Below are 18326 nucleotides of genomic sequence, written 5' to 3'. Positions count from 1 at the left end.
CACCACTTCGCCTTATCTGCGGGTTATTTTCTTGACCTATGAAGGCTTTAGGGAACAACCACTAACTAGTGCTCAAAGATCAAACGATGGGGAGATTGGTGCCACCCAGGCCACCTGAGTTGCTGCTCTACAGTCCCATTGCAGGAAAGCTGTCTCTATCAGACCAGGCCCGCACACAGCATTCATAAATCCAGTGCCCGTGTCAGATCCTTTCTTCTCTGGAAGAAGCATGCTCCCTGTCGTTTTAAAAGAGGTTTCCATATGCTGTAAAAGACATGTGTGATAAATGAAGCACTTCTTCCTAGACACTAAAAACATAATAGTGATATAATTAATTACAGTCATATTCTTGTTAAAATTGTGCAGAAAAATTAAACCTTTTTCTATTAGCATGAAATATAAGTGTCAAATCCCTTAATAAAACCCTGATCAATAAAACAATAATAATTGTGTTGTTAAAAGCGGACATCAAAAGGTGTTCATGGCAACATATTTTAAAGGTTAGAAACCCTTTTAAAATAAACGGATTTCATCTTTACACTATGTCATCTAAATCATTGCTGTGTTTGTGTATACAATTATAATCAGACGATAAATTGCAGCTATTGAATGGATTAAGTCTGCTCTTCTTGACCTCATAAATCTGAGGTTGTCATAGCTTCAGAAAATGCTTGTGTAACAATCAGTTGATTACATGCCATGAGCAGCTGTGCGTGCTGCCTGGCGGATGGGAGAGGGGAAGGGTAACGCAGAGTTCAACGCAGAACTTTGTAACATATCTGACACTTTCCTTTTAACGCTTTCAACCCCTCCCTCAGAGTGCGCCTCACATTTTAGTAGGTTTACACATGTTATAGAAGGATGGTAAGAAAGTTTAAACTAATAAAATAAGGTCTAACTGAAATGTCAATATTCATTAAGATTTCCTGAAAATATCACTTATGTAAACGCCGTATTGTAGAAAGCCTGAACAAAGCATAAGAAGAGTGTGGTGGGGAGACACACGTGCTAGTTAGTGATTTGGGGCAAAAACAAAACCTTTGCCATCCAAAATGGCACCATTTCCCAGGGCACCATGTCCACCAGGCACATGGCACTTCAGCACAACTCGATGTACACTTACAGGAAACAAATCAAAGATGTCTTACATTAGTAAACATTTTTAATCTTACCACTGAGGAAAAGAAAATACTTAACCTGGCAGTACACTACTAGTTTTTGAGGGCAGGCTACACCCGAATCTGCTATTTTATGCTTAATTCATGAGGTATTATGTCCATTTAGATCTTCTTGGGAAAATTAGTTTTAACTAGAATTTATCTATTTGTATATAGCTTCCACTGTCAAAAATTGATGTAGAATATGACCTAATTTTTGAAAATCTCATATATTAAAATGGTCTTAATCAAAGATTCAAAGAGAATTAGATTATTAATAATGAAATATTTTCATTTACTTTAATTTTCTCAGATGAAAGGATATGAAGCGTGCTTTAAGCATTAGTTAGGAATTTACAGCCTGCTCGTAAAAGTGGCGTTTTTCTCATTTTGCATAAAAAGTTAGAGTATAGAATAACTAACTAACTAATCCCAAGGTCACAACGAAAAGGGAACTCAGGGCAGCTAGCTCAAAAGAGAATCCTCAAGTTCAAGCTCCCAAGGGATAATTGCCTTTTTATAACCCTATTTAATAACATGTAATGATTAAATTACCATGAAAATAAAACAACTTGTTCCAAAGGCATTCTGGTGTGGGAAAATAAAAGACAGTGGTTTATGATATGCACTCAGCTTTGTTAGAAGGGCTCACAGCAGACTGCCCGGAGCGCTCGCCTGTCTGCAGAGCCCACGGCTGTGGGAGAGCTGTGAACGGGCACGTGCAGGTCCTGAAGAGAAGGCAGTTGTGCCTCCATGGACTTGGACCCAGATAGCTGACGGTCACAAACAGTGCACAGATGTCTCCTCCACACAGACTGCCACTCCATTTCCCTCTGAAATGCACAGTTTTGTTAGATAACGCCAAGGAGCCTGATGTTGTAGACTGTTAGCTATGCAGAGCTACCTAATATTATCTTGTAATATGGTGAAGAACTGAGTGTCGATTTTTACATTAGATAATTTACTTGACATTATTTCACTTTGTCTTTCAAGCCAATTGCAATGGAACTGTCATTGTCCTCAAAAAACAGATTAGAAATTAAGGGATTATATGTATTGTCCAAGGTCCCAGCGTGAGAGGGTTGTGTATACAGTCGGATGTAGAACCAGACTCTGTGCTTCCAGAGCTCGGATTCCACACCACTGGGCGAACGCCTCCAGGTCTGCGGTCCGCAGAGTGAAACTTGTGAATCTCAGCAATCACAGCCTCCCACAGGCTGCTTAATCGGGTCTCTGCTTTAAAAGTGAAAACTTCAATCCAAATTTTAGTCTAAAAATGACCCATAGCATGGAATAGCATGACTGGTTTGATTTTTACAAGTTCGCTGACTTGAGTACTCGTGTGATAAAGTGTAGCTCCTTGCTTTTCAGTGTTTGTGGTATTTATTTTAGATAAAAATACCACCAATTAAGAGTTGTCTTTTAGTAGAAGACAATGTTTTCCAAATAAGTAGTTGAAGCCATCAAGCACCTGCTGTGGGGAATGTCCCCTAACAGAGTACTTGTGTGCCACATGACAGCGGGAAGGGACTTACAGCTGTCAAGTCAGTGTGCTGTTTCCTTTGGCATAGTTGAGAGAGGCATGCAATGTATTAACCCAATTGGTTAATGATTTTAGGTAAATATGTAAGTGAAAAAAAAGGCTTTTTGGGTTATTTGATCTCTACAATTCTATTATGCCCATACAACCTTGCTTAACTTCACTTTTTCTTAACTGAGGTCATGAAAGCTTTTATACATGTTCCCCTCACTCTCTGGGTTCCTACCTCATGCCTCTCTGATTTTTGAATGTGCCCGTATCCACAGCACAAGGCCTGGGCACATCTTCCCGTGCTTGGAGTACCTGTTAGCCACTCCCTTCCCAATGCCTGTCCCAGCTTCAACGTCTTCAGATCTCAGTACAGTGGTCTCTTCTCTAAGGAAGAGCCCCTGACTTCGGTGATGAGGTGGGCAGCCCCTACTGCATGCTCTTGGGACACGCAGTACCTCTCTCCATAGCGGGTGTCCTCATAGATTTATGGGTGTGCATCTTTGACTAATGCCTCTCCCCCAATAGCCTCTAAGCATCATGTGGACAGACAGCATCTGCTGCTCTCATTCACTCAGTGCCCAGCACAGCTCTTGCTGTGGACCAGGTAACTCATGAGATCCTGAATACCATGCCTGAGCCACAGACTTTACACACGTGTGAGGAAAAACATGAATGCATTAATTTCCAACCAACCTCATTGCGGTATAATTTACATAAATAAAATGCACCCATGGTAAGTGTGTAGTTCAATACGTTTTTAATATATTGAGTCTTGTTAGGTTGCCTCTTCCTAATACTGAGCTGTGACGCAATGGACACACCTTTGAATGTCCCTGGATTTCTGACTCTTCTCCCTACAGTGCCTGCCTCTCCTAGGGCCCTGGTCCTGTGCCGTCCGCACGGAGAGTCCACAGGCACATGTTCCTGAAAGGGTAGATGCATCTTTAGAAACTTGTCAAAAGATAGGGTCAACCTGCCTGGTGTTAGTAGTGATTTCTTATACACTCCTTATTAGTTTATCAAATTTGAATTTTCAAGTTACCCCAACTTCGAAAAATGAATATTTATCTCCTTTAAAATAGCCCATCTTTCAATATGTACTTTAATATCTTTGTCAACATTTCCATATCCCAGGGAATCCTTTCACACTCTATACATAGAGCATGTTACACACTTCAACATATTGCCATTTTATCTGCCAATTAAAAACAAAAGTGATTAGTCCACTTCACTCAGCGCTGTTGCAGCTCTTTCCCATCAAGAAGCACAAAGGGAAAACTTAAACAAGGCTACGTAGATAAAAAGAACCCAGACTCTTCATTCCTCCTATCTTTGTATCTTCAGATCTTCTTCCCCCACTCTTTCCTCCCCTCCCCTTTTCCCTCCTTCCTTCCTACCTGCCTTTCCTTTTGCCCCATTCATTATTTTAATAACAGAAACACAAAAAACCACATTGGTCTGCTTTTTAAATGAGAGGAAGGAACAATAACAAATTTCTCACTAAATATGAAACATAACTTAAAGCATACTCAGACACTCTCCTATGGATGGCAAGCAGCAAAAGGTTAATCGAATAAGAATAGGAAATTAAAAGAGAACAAGAACAGATGAGCAGTGAGGGCAAAACCACCCCACAGGCTCGAAAGCGCCACAGAAAAAGGGAAGAGCAGAGGGAAGCAGAGGACACGCTCACAACCCCCAGCACAGCGGTGGGTAGTTTGATAAAATAGAGGCTCTCTGCTTTTAGGTGAGATACACTGGGCTGTGAATACTAAGGACCTTGTTTCTCAAATGAAGCCCTGGCACTGGCCATTTAGTGCTAAATATTTTTAAATCCTCTAGTACACACTAAAAAAAATTCATAAATGAAACAATCTCCCTCTGAAGATTTTTCCCCATTATTTTTAAATTAAACCTTTATATCTGAATCTGTTTATATCTCTTTTTTTTTAATCCTCACCCAAGAATATTTTTTCCATTGATTTTTAGAGGGGGGAAGGAGAAAAAGAGAGAAGCATCGATGTGAGAGAGACACATGGATTGATTGCCTTCCGCACGGGCCTAGACCCAGGCCAGAGATCAAGCCTGCAATCCAGGTAACTGCCCTTGACTGGGAATCGAACCTGAGACTCTAACCACTGAGCCATGCCAGCGAGGACTGAATCTGCTCATTTCTGTTAGTATTTAGATTTATCATGAAAATACATGTTTACTATGTTAAGGCAATATGATCAAAAGAGTAAAAAAATAATTTACTTAAGTAATTGATATTAAAATATTTTTCCAATAACTTTATTCTTTGTGAAATTTCAATAAATAAATCTATGTACATAATTGTAAAAAATAAAATGGGATTTACAACGAAAGCAGTAGCCAGTTCATTCATTACTACCTTTAGTCTCACTCACTGAAGAAATAACTTTTCATGGTTTCCTATTTAGTTCTTTGGAGGGATTGCCCCAAAAATGTTAAATAATATGCTTCATTACTATGTCTCAATTTATCAAATTTGAATATAAAATATTGGACATTACTTGCCAACTTATATCTCCCCACTTACTACCAATTTTTGATAGATTTATTTTTGGCCTTCTAAAGAACTTTTTACCTCTCAATAATTTATTTAAACTGTCATTTTATGTTCATTGACTGCTCTCAACACCTTACTATGTAAGATGAAAATATTAGTACCCTCTTTTCTATCATAATTCACTTCCTAATTTATACTCCCAGTTACAGCAGCACATCTCAACTTGAATCTTTATGTAATTTCTGTCTTTGATCTACAGAAAAGGAGGCGTGAAGCAGCCAGTTGAAGCCAGTGGCTGGTGCAGTTCTCCCGGGCGGTGGGAGTGCCTTTTTCAACATCTTTAGTAAAAATACTGATTTTTCATGAATTCAGTTTGGAGTAGAATATGATATTTATTTATTTATTTAGTTAGTTAGTTAGTTAGTTTTTTTTTTCTAAACTTCACTCGAGAATATTTTTCCATTGATTTTTAGAGAGGGAGAGATACACAGAGAAACATCGATGTGAGACAGACACATCAATTGGTTGCCTCCTGTACATGCCCCGAGCCTGTCAGAATCAAACCCGGGACCCTTCAGTCCGCAGGCTGACACTCTATTCACTGAGGCAAACCAGCTAGGACTAGAATACGATTTTTAAAGTTGCCTTTTTGGACTGAGTCTTGGTCAAAGGTAAGCATGGGTCAAAACACAAGATTTTCAAAGATGATCCTATAGCAGGATAGTAAGAAGCTAGGAAAATTCCAGGGCAAGTGGAATGAGGAAACTAAGATAAGAAACTTAAACAAGGCCAAACAGTTTGGGCAGCTGGCAGCCAGCTTGTGAATTGCAAGACCTCATCTTTCCCAACCAAGGACACTTGAGAGCCGTTGGTTGGTTTATACCTCCCCTCCCTAAACAGAGGATACATAGCCTAAATCACCCTGCCCTGGGAACATAGAAAACAAAGACCAATTAATGCCATTTGTGCCAGCTAAACGCAAGGACAGATGAAGTCAGGGAACAAATAACAAAACCCCTTTAAAGCCAGACTGACCTAAGATAACAGCAAACCACACCAAAGAATAATCTAAAACTCCTCTATACACACATTTTGATGCCTTAGCATACTAGTATTAAAAACACACCTGGAAAACTGATGAATATTCTACTGAAACTCTCCCCTAAGAGTCTTACCTTCAGAAAAAATAATAATGAGAAAAAGCCCTCAGGACAAAGACTCAGTGCAGGCTCTCTCCAGAGCACCTCATGGCCATTCCTGGGCATGTACTTTTTATTCCTAAGGGTCCCCACAGGACTTGCAATCAGGGAGCAGTGGGCTGAGGCAGCTTGTACAGGCCGTAGCCCCTGATCGTGTCCCCAAGGCCCCCTCCTCTCTGACTTCCCGCCCAGGCTCACTGCTCTCACGTGACTTCACTCCCAGGAGCTCAGCAGCCCCGCCCAGGCTCACTGCTTTCCCAAAGGAGAGCTGCCTTGGCTCTCCTGCTCCTTTTTATACCCAAAGCCCTTCCTTTGCTTCACTGTCCCAGCTTTCAGCATTCTCCCAAACCCACCTGGACTCTGTTGTAAAATCTACCCTATGTTACCTCAGGAACCCATACACTGCAGGCCCACCGGAGGCAGACGCCCTCTGGTAACAAGGCCTTCGCACTTAGGTTACCAGAGTATACATTTCAGTCTTGAACCATGCCTTAGATTAAATCTTTAAGGATTTCATACAAGGTAAACCCATGATACTGCAGGGTAGTGAGTAACAAAGCAGTTCTGATGAGAGTCCCTGGCCTGGGATGGATGTAGGAAGAAACCTGGAATAAAGCTGTGTAGGGACATTCAGAAGAGAGCAAGTTTTGTTCTTAAATAATTTGTTTAAATCAAGGGTTACCAAGATGTAGGGTTTGAACGTACAACTGTCATGGGTATTCTCTGAAGAATCAGTTTGGGGATGGAGTGAGGGTGGAAGGCAGATGATCTTGGAAGTGGGGATAATTAGAAAGGGGGATCTAGAGCAGGGCTTCAAGGATTTTGTAGTGAAAGTGATGGGAGAGATTGGAAGGAGCGCACATCTGAATTATCCTCAAAGGCCCGTCTCAGGGGCCATCTCTCCATTAGACTCTTTCTGCCCTCTCCATCCCCTGACAAAGTGAACGTCCTCCTTCTCCCTTTTCCACTATCATAGTAATTTGTCTGTGCTTGTCTTAGGGAACTTGCCCACCCTTTGCTTTGTGTTAGGTTATTGACAAGGGTGAGATATCTGCTCTTTTAGATGGTAATTAATGCCTAATTTATCTTTACTTCCCCAACACCTAACCCAGAGTCTTGCAATAATAATTTAACATAGTTATGTGTATGTGCTTAACTAGAAGTGATATATGTGCGAATCTTTTCATTTCCTTTCTTTACTTATTTCTTTCTTCCCTTCCTCTTTCTCTTCCTTCCATTTTCTCCCTCTGTCTTATGTTTTATTTTTTTTTTCCCTTTTGAATACAGAGGAGGTCTGTGCATACATAGACAAGGAAAGACAGGTCTGTGGATTATTAGAGATTGAAGGTCCTAGGAAAAAAATGAGAATAGAAGTGACAAAGAGAGAAGAAATGTGATCCCAGATATTACCAGGAAGAAGAAGGAGAAGGAGAAGGAGAAGGAGAAGGAGAAGGAGAAGGAGAAGGAGAAGGAGAAGAAAGAGAAGGAGAAGAAGGAGAAGGCAGAGGAGGGGAGAGAAAGAGGAGGAGAAGAAGAGGAAGAAAAAAGGGAAGGGAAGGGAAGGGAAATAGAAGGGAAGAGAAGAATGGAAAAAACCCTCTCTCTGAGGGTAGAGGGGCCAGGCTAGAATATCAACATACCTTAACAGGACTTGAACAGAAATGATTTAAGTGATGCCTGCCTAAATGTAAACACAGAGAAGTGTTTAAATTCTTGCCATATCTCTGTATTAAGAAAAGATTGAAAAACAAACAAAAATCAAATTACCATAAACACATTTTATGTATCAGTAATCAAGGGATTATATCCAAGGAGAGAAAAATAGAGGCGGTTTCTTTGGTTTCTCTTTTGGAAACCAGCAGTCCATAAAACTACCATCTGTATTCAAATGAGCTGTTGAAAATGATGAACAGTTTTCTATAGACTGTTATTACTTTGAGTTCTATACGCTTCCTACATATTTAATTAAAGGGATCTCAAGAACCTAAAGAAAATTATGGCATTTATTTCATTTAAAATAAATCATTTATTAATTGAGTAGAAGTTTCAAAGAAGAAACTGCTGGCTACTGGCCGAGCCGTGACCTGGGCTACCTTGGGAATTGAAAACGTTTCAGGGTCTGGTTATCACTCCGACAGCTCACAAGCTTGATTTTATGCATTGAGAGTAGAATCCTCTCGTAAGGCCAAACTCGTATTAGCCATGTTCATAATGCACAGGCCTGCCCACCAGGACAGTGAATCTCAAATCACTTCGAGGAGCGTAATCTCATGGCCTCGCACATTTGCTCAGCACGTCACCTCCTCGCAGCAAGCTCTGTGGGAAGGTAAGTTGTAACTAGAGTTTCACCTGATGCATTTGGAATTAGAGTCAGCAGATAAATGTTCTAGGGTTTCCTGGAATCCAATGACAACTGTGAAGTGTGCCTGTACCTTTCAGAGAAAAAGACCCACTGCTAGGCCTCCACAGACCCCATGAACCAGGTCTATGTTTTCCCTTGTAATCCCCATAGGATTTATTGTACATACCATGTTCTTATGTGTTTCCTAATATCATTATACTAGAGGTCCAGTGCACAAAATTCGTGCACTGGGGAGGGGGTGTCCCTCAGCCCAGCCTGCACCCTCTCCAATCTGGGACCCCTCGAGGGATGTCTGACTGCCTGTTTAAGCCCGATCCCGGTGGGCTTAAACAGGCAGTCGGACATCCCTCTCACAATCCAGGACTGCTGGCTCCCAATTGCTCGCCTGCCTGCCTTCCTGATTGCCCCTAACCACTTCTGCCTTCCAGCCTGATCACCCCCTAACCACTTCTGCCTTCCAGCCTGATCACCCCCTAACCACTCCCCTGCCAGCCTGATTGATGCCTAACTGCTCCCCTGCCAGCCTGATTGCCCCTAACTGCCCTCCCCTGCAGCCTGGTCACCCATAACTGCCCTCCCCTGCAGGCCTGGTCACCCCTAACTGCCCTCCCCTGCAGGCCTGGTACCCCCCAACTTCCCTCCCTTGCAGGCCTGGTCCCTCCCAACTGCCCTCCCTTGCTGGCCATCTTGTGGTGGCCATCTTGTGTCCACATGGGGGCAGGATCTTTGACCACATGGGGGCAGCCATCTTGTGTGTTGGAGTGATGGTCAATCTGCATATTACTCTTTTATTAGATAGGATAGAGGCCTGGTGCACAGGTGGGGGCCAGCTGGTTTGCCCTGAAGGGTGTCCCGGATCAGGGTGGGGGGTTCCCTTGGGGTGTGAGGAGGCCTGGGCGAGGGGTCTGTGGTGGTTTGCAGGCCGGCCACGCCCCCTGGCGACCAAAGAGGAGGCCCTGGTATCTGGGGTTTATTTATCTTCTACAATTGAAACTTTGTAGCCTGGAGCGGAGCCAAACCTTCTGCTTGCTCCGTGGCGGCAGTCATTTCTATTGGGATTTATGTATCTTCTATAATTGAAACTTTGTAGCCTTAAGCAGAGGCCTGGGCCTGCCAGGGTGTGTGGAAAACTTGGCTTCTTCTATCACCGGGGGGCAACCCTAGCCTCCTGCTCTTTCCAGCTCCGTTGCTGCCGCCATTTCTCTTTGGATTTATGTATCTTCTATCATTGAAACTTTGTAGCCTTGAGTGGAGACCTAGGCTGGCAAAGGCAGGCGGAAAGCTTGGCTTCCTCCATTGCCGGGGAAACCCAAGCCTCCCTTCTGCTCTCTGTGGCCGTAGCCATCTTGGTTGGGTTTATTTGCATATTCGCTCCTGATTGGCTGGCGGGCATGGCTTGTGGGCATGGCCTGTGGGTGTAGCGGAGTGATGGTTAATTTGCATATTACTCTTTTATTATATAGGGTAGGGTATCCCCCCAAAATGTGCATGTGTATACATTTTTGAGGGACACCCTATACTTATGTAATCATTTACATTCACAAAAAGCATTTCTGTAAATTATGTAATGATCTCCATTGCAGTTCATAGTAGCATTACCAACATTTCACAGAAAGGGAAATTGAGGCTCAGTGATGTTAAGTGATGTGGCCAAAGATCTCACAGATACTGGCATAAAAACCATTAAAAACAGGAAACAGGAAGTACAGCTTATATTTTTTATAGTCGCAAGTATACCGCTCTATATTTGCTGGTAATAGTCTTATGGGAATATATAATGACAACATTGATATGCTTGAATAGTTGCTTTACTCAATGTCTCACAAATTTTCCTTTCAATATTGAGTTTCCCTTAACGCATTTAAAGCATTACTTGCTTTATTTAAAAAAACTGTTTCTTTCCACAACATTTTAGGGACTGTCTATGTTTTAAAAGATGAGTGACTTTAAACTATTAGCTTAGGTTTTAAAAAGACAGATGATTTTCTTCTGTTAGGTGTTCTTAGTTGCAAACAACAGACTGAACTCTAGGAAGTTTGAGCGGAAAAGAAATTTACTAATGGGGATAACAGACACAATCGTGCTTTGCCCAGATACCCCCGTATTCCTTTTACTGTGTCTGTGTTTCACACCCAGACGCTCCAGAATTTGCTTTGTAAGGTTGGCAGCTGCACCTTCAGATGGCTGTCCAAGGGCTACCATTGCTGCTTTGCCAACATGCACAGAGACGGAGTGCCAGCAATGAGGTGTGGCAGGCAAGCCCACAAAGGTGACTGATTGGCTGTCCAGACAGGATGTAAAGTCAGCTCCCCTGCCTGCAGTTGGCACACTTTCTGGATGTTATTTTCACTGCAAGCTCTAGGCTGAGGCGGGGACTTTGCCCGAGATCTCACACTTACTTGGCTTTTAAATCTCTCCTGCCCCGCTTTCTCTACTTTCTTCCTAGCTTCTCCTGGGAGCACTATCTTAAAAAGTCACTTGCACTAGATCCTTGTCTCCGGGTCTCCTCAGAGGAAGCCAACTGTATTAGTTCCCTAGGGTTGCCAAAGCTAAACACCACAAGCTGGGTGGTTTAAAACAACACCGATGTGTTCTCTAACAGAGCTGAGCCTTGATGTCCAAAATGAAGGCGCTAGCAGGATGGTGCTCCCTCTGAGACTCTGGGGAGAATAAACGTGTCCTTGCCTCTTCCCAGCTTCTGGTGTTGCTGGCGGTCCTTGGAGGTTCTTGACTTGCAGCTGCATCCTCCATCTCCCCCTCGGTTGTCACATGGCCTGTTCCCTGTGTGTGTCTGTCTTCAGATGGCATTCTCCTCCATGTGTCTATTCTATTGTCTTACAAGGACACTAGTCATATTGGATTCTGACCCACGACTGTCTCTTAATGTAACCACATCTGCAAAGATCCTATTTCAAACAAGGTCACAGTCACAGGTACCAGGAGTTAGTATTTCAACCCATCTTTTAGGGGAAACAATTCAATCCAAAACAATAACCTAAGACAAATGAAGTTAAGAAGCAACCAGCCAGGGCCAGAGTATTAGCCTTGACTGCAAAGCAAGGAGCCCAGCAGCCCCCAAAGGGAAGGAGCTTGAGGAGAGCTGCCCCCCCACACAGGGATACGGCCACTTCCTGCTGTGGCTGCTGCCTGATCCTGATGTGAGAGTGTGAGAGCCCAGTGCTCTGCCCCCTGCCCTGGAGAGCCAGCACCTTGCTCTCAGGAGAAAATGAGGTCTGTGTGTGTGGCCCCAGTTTCTCCAGGCTGCCTCTTCCAAAGGGAAATCTGTGGGCAAAGCCCAGATCAGAAAGGGAGGTGAGAAAGCAGGTTTTCCTCCTATTCCCGTGAGATGCAGGCCTCCCAGCAGAGGAAGTACTCCGATGCAGGAGGAATGCCCAAAGGTGCTGCGCAGCCAGAAAACAGACGAACTGCCGCTTGGTGAGACACGGGGTGGAATGTCCGGGGTAGTTAGCATTTTCTCCGCACTTTTGATATGAGTTTAATTCTCTTTTGAAAGAGAAGAAGTAAAATATTATGACTTGGAGACTTGGAAAGCTTGCGATTCTTTATGTTTTCACTTAGAATGTTACTTACTCTTCCTCAAGTTGTTACTAAAGAGCTGCATGTCCATTATTTATTATAAATATACTAGAGGCCCGGTGCACGTAATTCGTGCACTGGGGGGGGGGTGTCCCTCAGCCCAGCCTGCACCCTTTCCAATCTGGGACCCCTTGAGGGATGTCCGACTGCCCGTTTAGGCCTGATCCGGGATCGGGCCTAAACGGGCAGTCGAACATCCCTCTCACAATCCGGGACTGCTGGATCCCAACTGCTCGCCTGCTTGCCTTCCTGATTGCCCCTAACCGCTTCTGCCTGCCAGCCTGATCACCCACTAACCACTCCCCTGCCAGCCTGATTGATGCCTAACTGCTCCCCTGCCAGCCTGTTTGCCCCCAACTTCCCTCCTCTGCTGGCCAGGTCACCCCTAACTGCCCTCCCCAGCAGGCTTGATCACCCCCAACTGCCCTCCCTTGCAGGCCTGGTCCCTCCCAACTGCCCTCCCTTGCTGGCCATCTTGTGGTGGCCATCTTGTGTCCACATGGGGGCAGGATCTTTGACCACATGGGGCAGCCATCTTGTGTGTTGGAGTGATGGTCAATTTGCATATTAGTCTTTTATTAGATAGGATTTATATTTAAATTATTTGTATAGTAGGAGAAACAGATTTGAAGGCTAATTTGAAGAGAGTACTGCACGTTTCATTTGTGGAAAGCTATGTTTAAACCTTTTGTATATTGTTTTATGAGGCATATCAATCTTTATATGAAGGGTGAAGGTGTCATTTGTAAATGTTATCGCTTTTCAGTGGGAGGGGCTTGGAGTCTAGTTAGGCATGGCGTTGGTCTTATCTGTTTCTTCCTATTGCCCAGCACACAGTTGGCAAATAACAATAAATATTTGTTAAATGAAAGAGAAAAAACAGGATTCTCTGGGGTCCTCATTTTTTCTGTTAAAATAATCTGAAAATTAGCATGTGAAATGTTCTTGATGGTACTAAGGTGATGTATAAACTGTAATCTATCTTGTCACACAACAAAATGTAAATGCTAAGCTTCATGCTTTGATGGACACCCAGACAACTATGATCTTATTTTGTTTAATGGGCAATGCTCTAGAGCAGGGGTTACCAAATGATGGGCAAATCTGGCCCACCACCTGTTGGCATTAGGTCCAAGATGGTTTTCACACGTTGAAATGTAGACTGTAAAAAAGGCTTTTGGTGTTTCAAGGAGGGCAGTGGGTCAACGAGGGCATTGCTTCTTGGACTGCGAAGCTTAAAGCATTTGCTCTCTGGCCCCTCACAGCTGAAGCCTGCTGACTGGTGCGAAAGAACAGATCCAAGTACAACTTCTGTATTGAAAGTATTCTGCTTTCACAAGAAATTGAAGTTTACCAAATGTTTTTTATACTTTTCACACAAAAAATCAGCCCTAAAATGAAAATAACTATATTTTGAAAGTAGACACTGAAACTGAGGAAAGTGTAATGAAGGGTAAAGAAATTAAAGACCAGAATGCGAGGCTCCTCTTCCGTCATAGAGGAAGTACCATTGTACACCTTAAGGTAACAAAACACACACTAAAAATGTTTCCTGAAGTTTGGATAACACCTGCAACTTTTCAAAACTGCCTCATGCCAGTATTTAATGTTTTTAGCTGTATTACAGCAGTAACTCTCATTTTCATTGTTTAACACTATGAAACCCACTTGTGTGCACACCCTTTTTAATCTTCCATGATGACAGGCATTCCACTGCTCAACCAAGAGATTGAGTTGGAAATCAAGGAATTATTTGAACAAACTACTTGTCTAAAGCTTTTCTGGCTGGAGTTAGTGCCTGAGGCTCAAAGTACTAGGACAATTTTAAAGTTATCTTTACTTCTTCATTCAGTAGATCAATGATATGGTTTTTAAAAAAAGAATTCTTACATGTTGTGAAAAAATCTATTTGTTGGTGTAAATATTGTGTAGTTTGAATGTAAATATTATCTCAAAGATCTTAACACCTGATGGGGAGAGTAATTTAAAACACGGTTATTTTGGTTATCAAAGAAGACAGCTTCAAACGGTGTGTGCAGGAACTCTGTTTAAAACCATCGGTAGGCACCACATGGAGCTGGCATGAGATGCAAAGGCACACTAATTTGATTTAAATGAGTTGAAGTTGAAATTATGCCCTTGGGTCTAAACTATAAGGCATTTAAGGTGTGGCTCAACAGCATCCAATATGGAGAAGGCTTCAAGGTTTTAGTTGATGGTTAACTTAATGCGTTCGTGGCCTGAGGGAGGAGGTTGCAGAAGTGTTCGTGATCTTAGGCTGCTGCAATTTAGGTCTAGCAAGGTGATGGGGGAAATGGTGCTAGTTTGCCTGACAAGAAGGTAATGCATCATTTATCATGACTTAACTTCAAAATTGGGCGACAAAGGGGATGCAATGGTGCTGACAGGAAGCTCGGCTCTCTCATCGCCTGCACATTTTAATTTTTTCTCATTAAGAGTAAGCACCTGTCAGAATTGTCATGCCTTTTAGCAATGCTCTTAGAACAGGAGTAGGCAGACATAACTAGCAGGTCAAACCTGGCCTATTGTCTGTTTATGTATTTAAAATTTTAAATGTAAAGTGTCATGTTTTGAATTTGTCCCTTGGTTTATATTTGGTGGGATCACACAAAATGTTGTAAATAACCATCTCATTTTTATTATCCCCAAAATAGTTTATAATTATGTATTTGATTTTGTTTAAAAATAATTTTGGGCGGTAGGAGGACTGCTCTTAAAATATCCATTTTATAATGTTTATTAATGTTTAATACTAATTAAACATTATCATACTCAAAGACTGTATTCTATGAAAATTATTTTTAGAGAATGTATTTAATATTTTAGTCTATTATATATTCTTTTGAATACAGTTGATTAATGATTTTAAAAATGGCTTTATATAGCATATGAACCTTTGAACAAGGTTTTTGACTCAACATTATTAAATGTCATTTAAATATTTTTATCCTTATCTATTTTTGAATAAATGATCTGCCCTAGACTGATAGAAATGTGTAGGAACATCCACAAGACTATATACCTGTCCATTCCTCTTTCAAATTCATATTTTTTCCTATAGCTTTGCTAAGGATTTGCAGAGAGCTGCCATTGGTGGGGGAAGGTCTGGGCCTGGATGACTGTGAAGAGTGAGGATATGGCTCCTTCTTCGCCCGTCAGCACAGCCTCTGTCTCTGATGTGAGATGCTGTTTGTGAGGACTTTGTTCCTCCACCAGGTTAACAGATCAAACAAGAAGGTGCCCGGCCACCTGCCTTCCTGAAATACAGAATTATTGGAAATTCTGTTTGGGCTTTGGATAGCTTTTTCTTTATGTTTATCCTCTTGGGCCTTTTTAAGGGGGAGTTTAGAGTAGGTGAATGAAGTGCATTTGTCCAACTACCTTGTCAAACCACATATTTCCACCATGTCTCCTTGTAGTTTAAAGGAGGACAGGAATAGAATTCTCTGTTAGTAAGACATAGAATCCAGATAGTTGATCTTCAAATATCTTTAGCCCTAGAACAGATATTCAAATGCCATTGTAAGCAGAGCCATTACACAGAACAAACAGATGTACAGTAGCTTGCTGGCCTTGGAGGGCAGGAGGCAATTAGGGCAAAGGATGGAGGACTACAGAAATGGACCTAAAGGGATGCTTCCCAGATTTTTTAAATAAAGATGTATAGATAAATATGTATAGCTAATTAGAAATATGTGGCTTATTATTAGATAGCCTAAAATGGTTTTTAATAACAGTGAATATTAAAATGTTAAACTCCAGCACATTCCATTGAATCAAAGGGGGTGAGCAATCTTTTCTGGGAGTAGCGTGAACATAGTTTCCTGGGCTATATACTTTAAACTGCAGTCTCTGATGAAATTTTAAATTTTGGGAAGATTTCTATTATTTCAATTTTTTGCATAAAATGAAACTTTATTAATATTTTTAGAACGCACTGCTTCAAATTTTAGATTTTTCAAGTTCTCATAAAATTATATCTCACAAAATTAGATATTAAAACTAAGTGCATGTTCTGCTTTGCACAAATACTACCTACGTTACTGTTATGCCCAGATTTCGTGATCCCCAAAGACCACCAGGGAGCCGAGTCCGATGCAAAAGCAAAGAGCCTTTAATCAAGCTAGCTCAAGCTCAGTCCCACACACACCAGCGCAGCGGCGAGGTGGAGAGAGAGAGAGCCCCAGACCCCAAACGCGCTGATTTATAGGGGGCCTGGGAGAGGTAGGAGGGGTGAGGTAGTGTGGCCTCCGCTGATTGGTCGGGGTCAGGTTGCACATGGGGGCAGGGCGCGGCTTACTTTCCTCTTGCATTTCTATTGGCTAATTCAAAAGTGTGGGTTGGGCTCTTGGAGAGGTTCTAGGGCGGGAACCTGACTCCATGAGGTGGAGGACATGGAACAAAGGGAACATGGAGTCGGTCTCTCCCCGCCCTTTCAGTTACAAGGGACAGACATGGTCTTGCTTCCTACTGTATAGCAGTTGTCCTCACCAAACTCTAAGGTGGTATTTTAAAAACCATAAACCTAGACTACTCTAAGAGTTAAATTTGCTGGGAATGATGCATACAATTCCAGGGCCAGTGACTACAAAAAAAGAGGTGGCTCTTGTAAATTGAATCTGTACAAGATATCAAGCAAAAGTGATGGGGTCTGTACAAAATGAGCAGTGGAATCAGTGACCTAGTCGGGAAGATCTGCCCTCACCAGTGTGGGAGGGCCCCATCCAACCCCTTGAGGGCCCCAATAGCACAGAAAAGTGGAGGAAGGGTGCATTCCCCATCCCTGTCTGAGCTGAGACATTCATCTTCTCCTGCCATCCAACAGTGAAATTCAAGTTTCTTGGGCCCTTGGACTCAGGAACCCCCCAACTTCACAGGCCTCCAGCCTTGGACTGGGAGCTACACCCTTGCTTTCCTGGTTTTCAGCTTATAGACAACAGACTATGGGTCTTCTGGGCCCCCACAACCATATCAGCCGATTCTTATGATAAATATCTTATTGTATGTATCTACATACCCACTTGGTTCTGTGTTTCTGGGGAACCTCAGCTAAGATAATAGTTTGCTTCCCATTGTCATTAGTTAGTGATATATTATTGGCTTAGTCTCTTGTCTTAGTTGAGATTCTTTCTAGGAATCCACTCATGGTCCAATCCTGACTCATTGTAATCTGTGATTTCCCAACAGCTTACATGAAGACAGAAGGTATTCTTTGTAGCTGACTGACAGCTGGGAAGGACAGTTTGTTCTTGAACAATAGGATCAAAACTGAGGCATACATTGTGACTTTACCACTTGATGGGTCTGTGACACTGGCAAGTGACTTACCCTCTCTGAGCACCAGTTTTCTCATCTGTAAACAGGGACAATATTGAATCTTAAAGTGATAAATGGTAAGTGTAAAGTGCATATTACAGGGCCTGGCACCTATTGAATGTTTAATAAGTGGAAACTAATGGTTATGTTATCAATATGGACTAGGACAAGGAACTAAAACAATCTATATATATAAAAGCCTAAGCGACCCTTATGATGGAAAGACCAGAACGACCGGTTGCTATGATGCACACTGACCACGAGGGGGCAGATGTTCAACATAGGAGCTGTCCCCAGCCGGCAGGCCCCAATCACCCAATTAGGGCCAGGTCCCCGGGCTGGGACGGGGATGGTGGGTGGCAGCAGATGTGGCCCCTTTCCCAGGGGGTCCAAGGTTCAGCTCCCTCCTCGGGCTGGTGGCCAACCTCCCGGGTCCCTCCCCGCATGCCTCCCCCCGGCCGGCAGAGCTGCAGCGCTCAGTCCTGGGCTGGATGGGACACCAGGACCCTGGATCTGTGACAACACATTCTGATTCTTTTGGTTTTTGAACAAAGTGAAGGTGTTCTGTTCAAAAATAATAACAAATAAAATCTAAAAGAAAAAGAAAATAACG

This window comes from Plecotus auritus (assembly GCF_963455305.1).
Source record: "Plecotus auritus genome assembly, chromosome: 6".
In the NCBI taxonomy this organism is placed as follows: Eukaryota; Metazoa; Chordata; class Mammalia; order Chiroptera; family Vespertilionidae; genus Plecotus; species Plecotus auritus.
Note: the sequence above shows the minus strand (reverse complement) of the source record.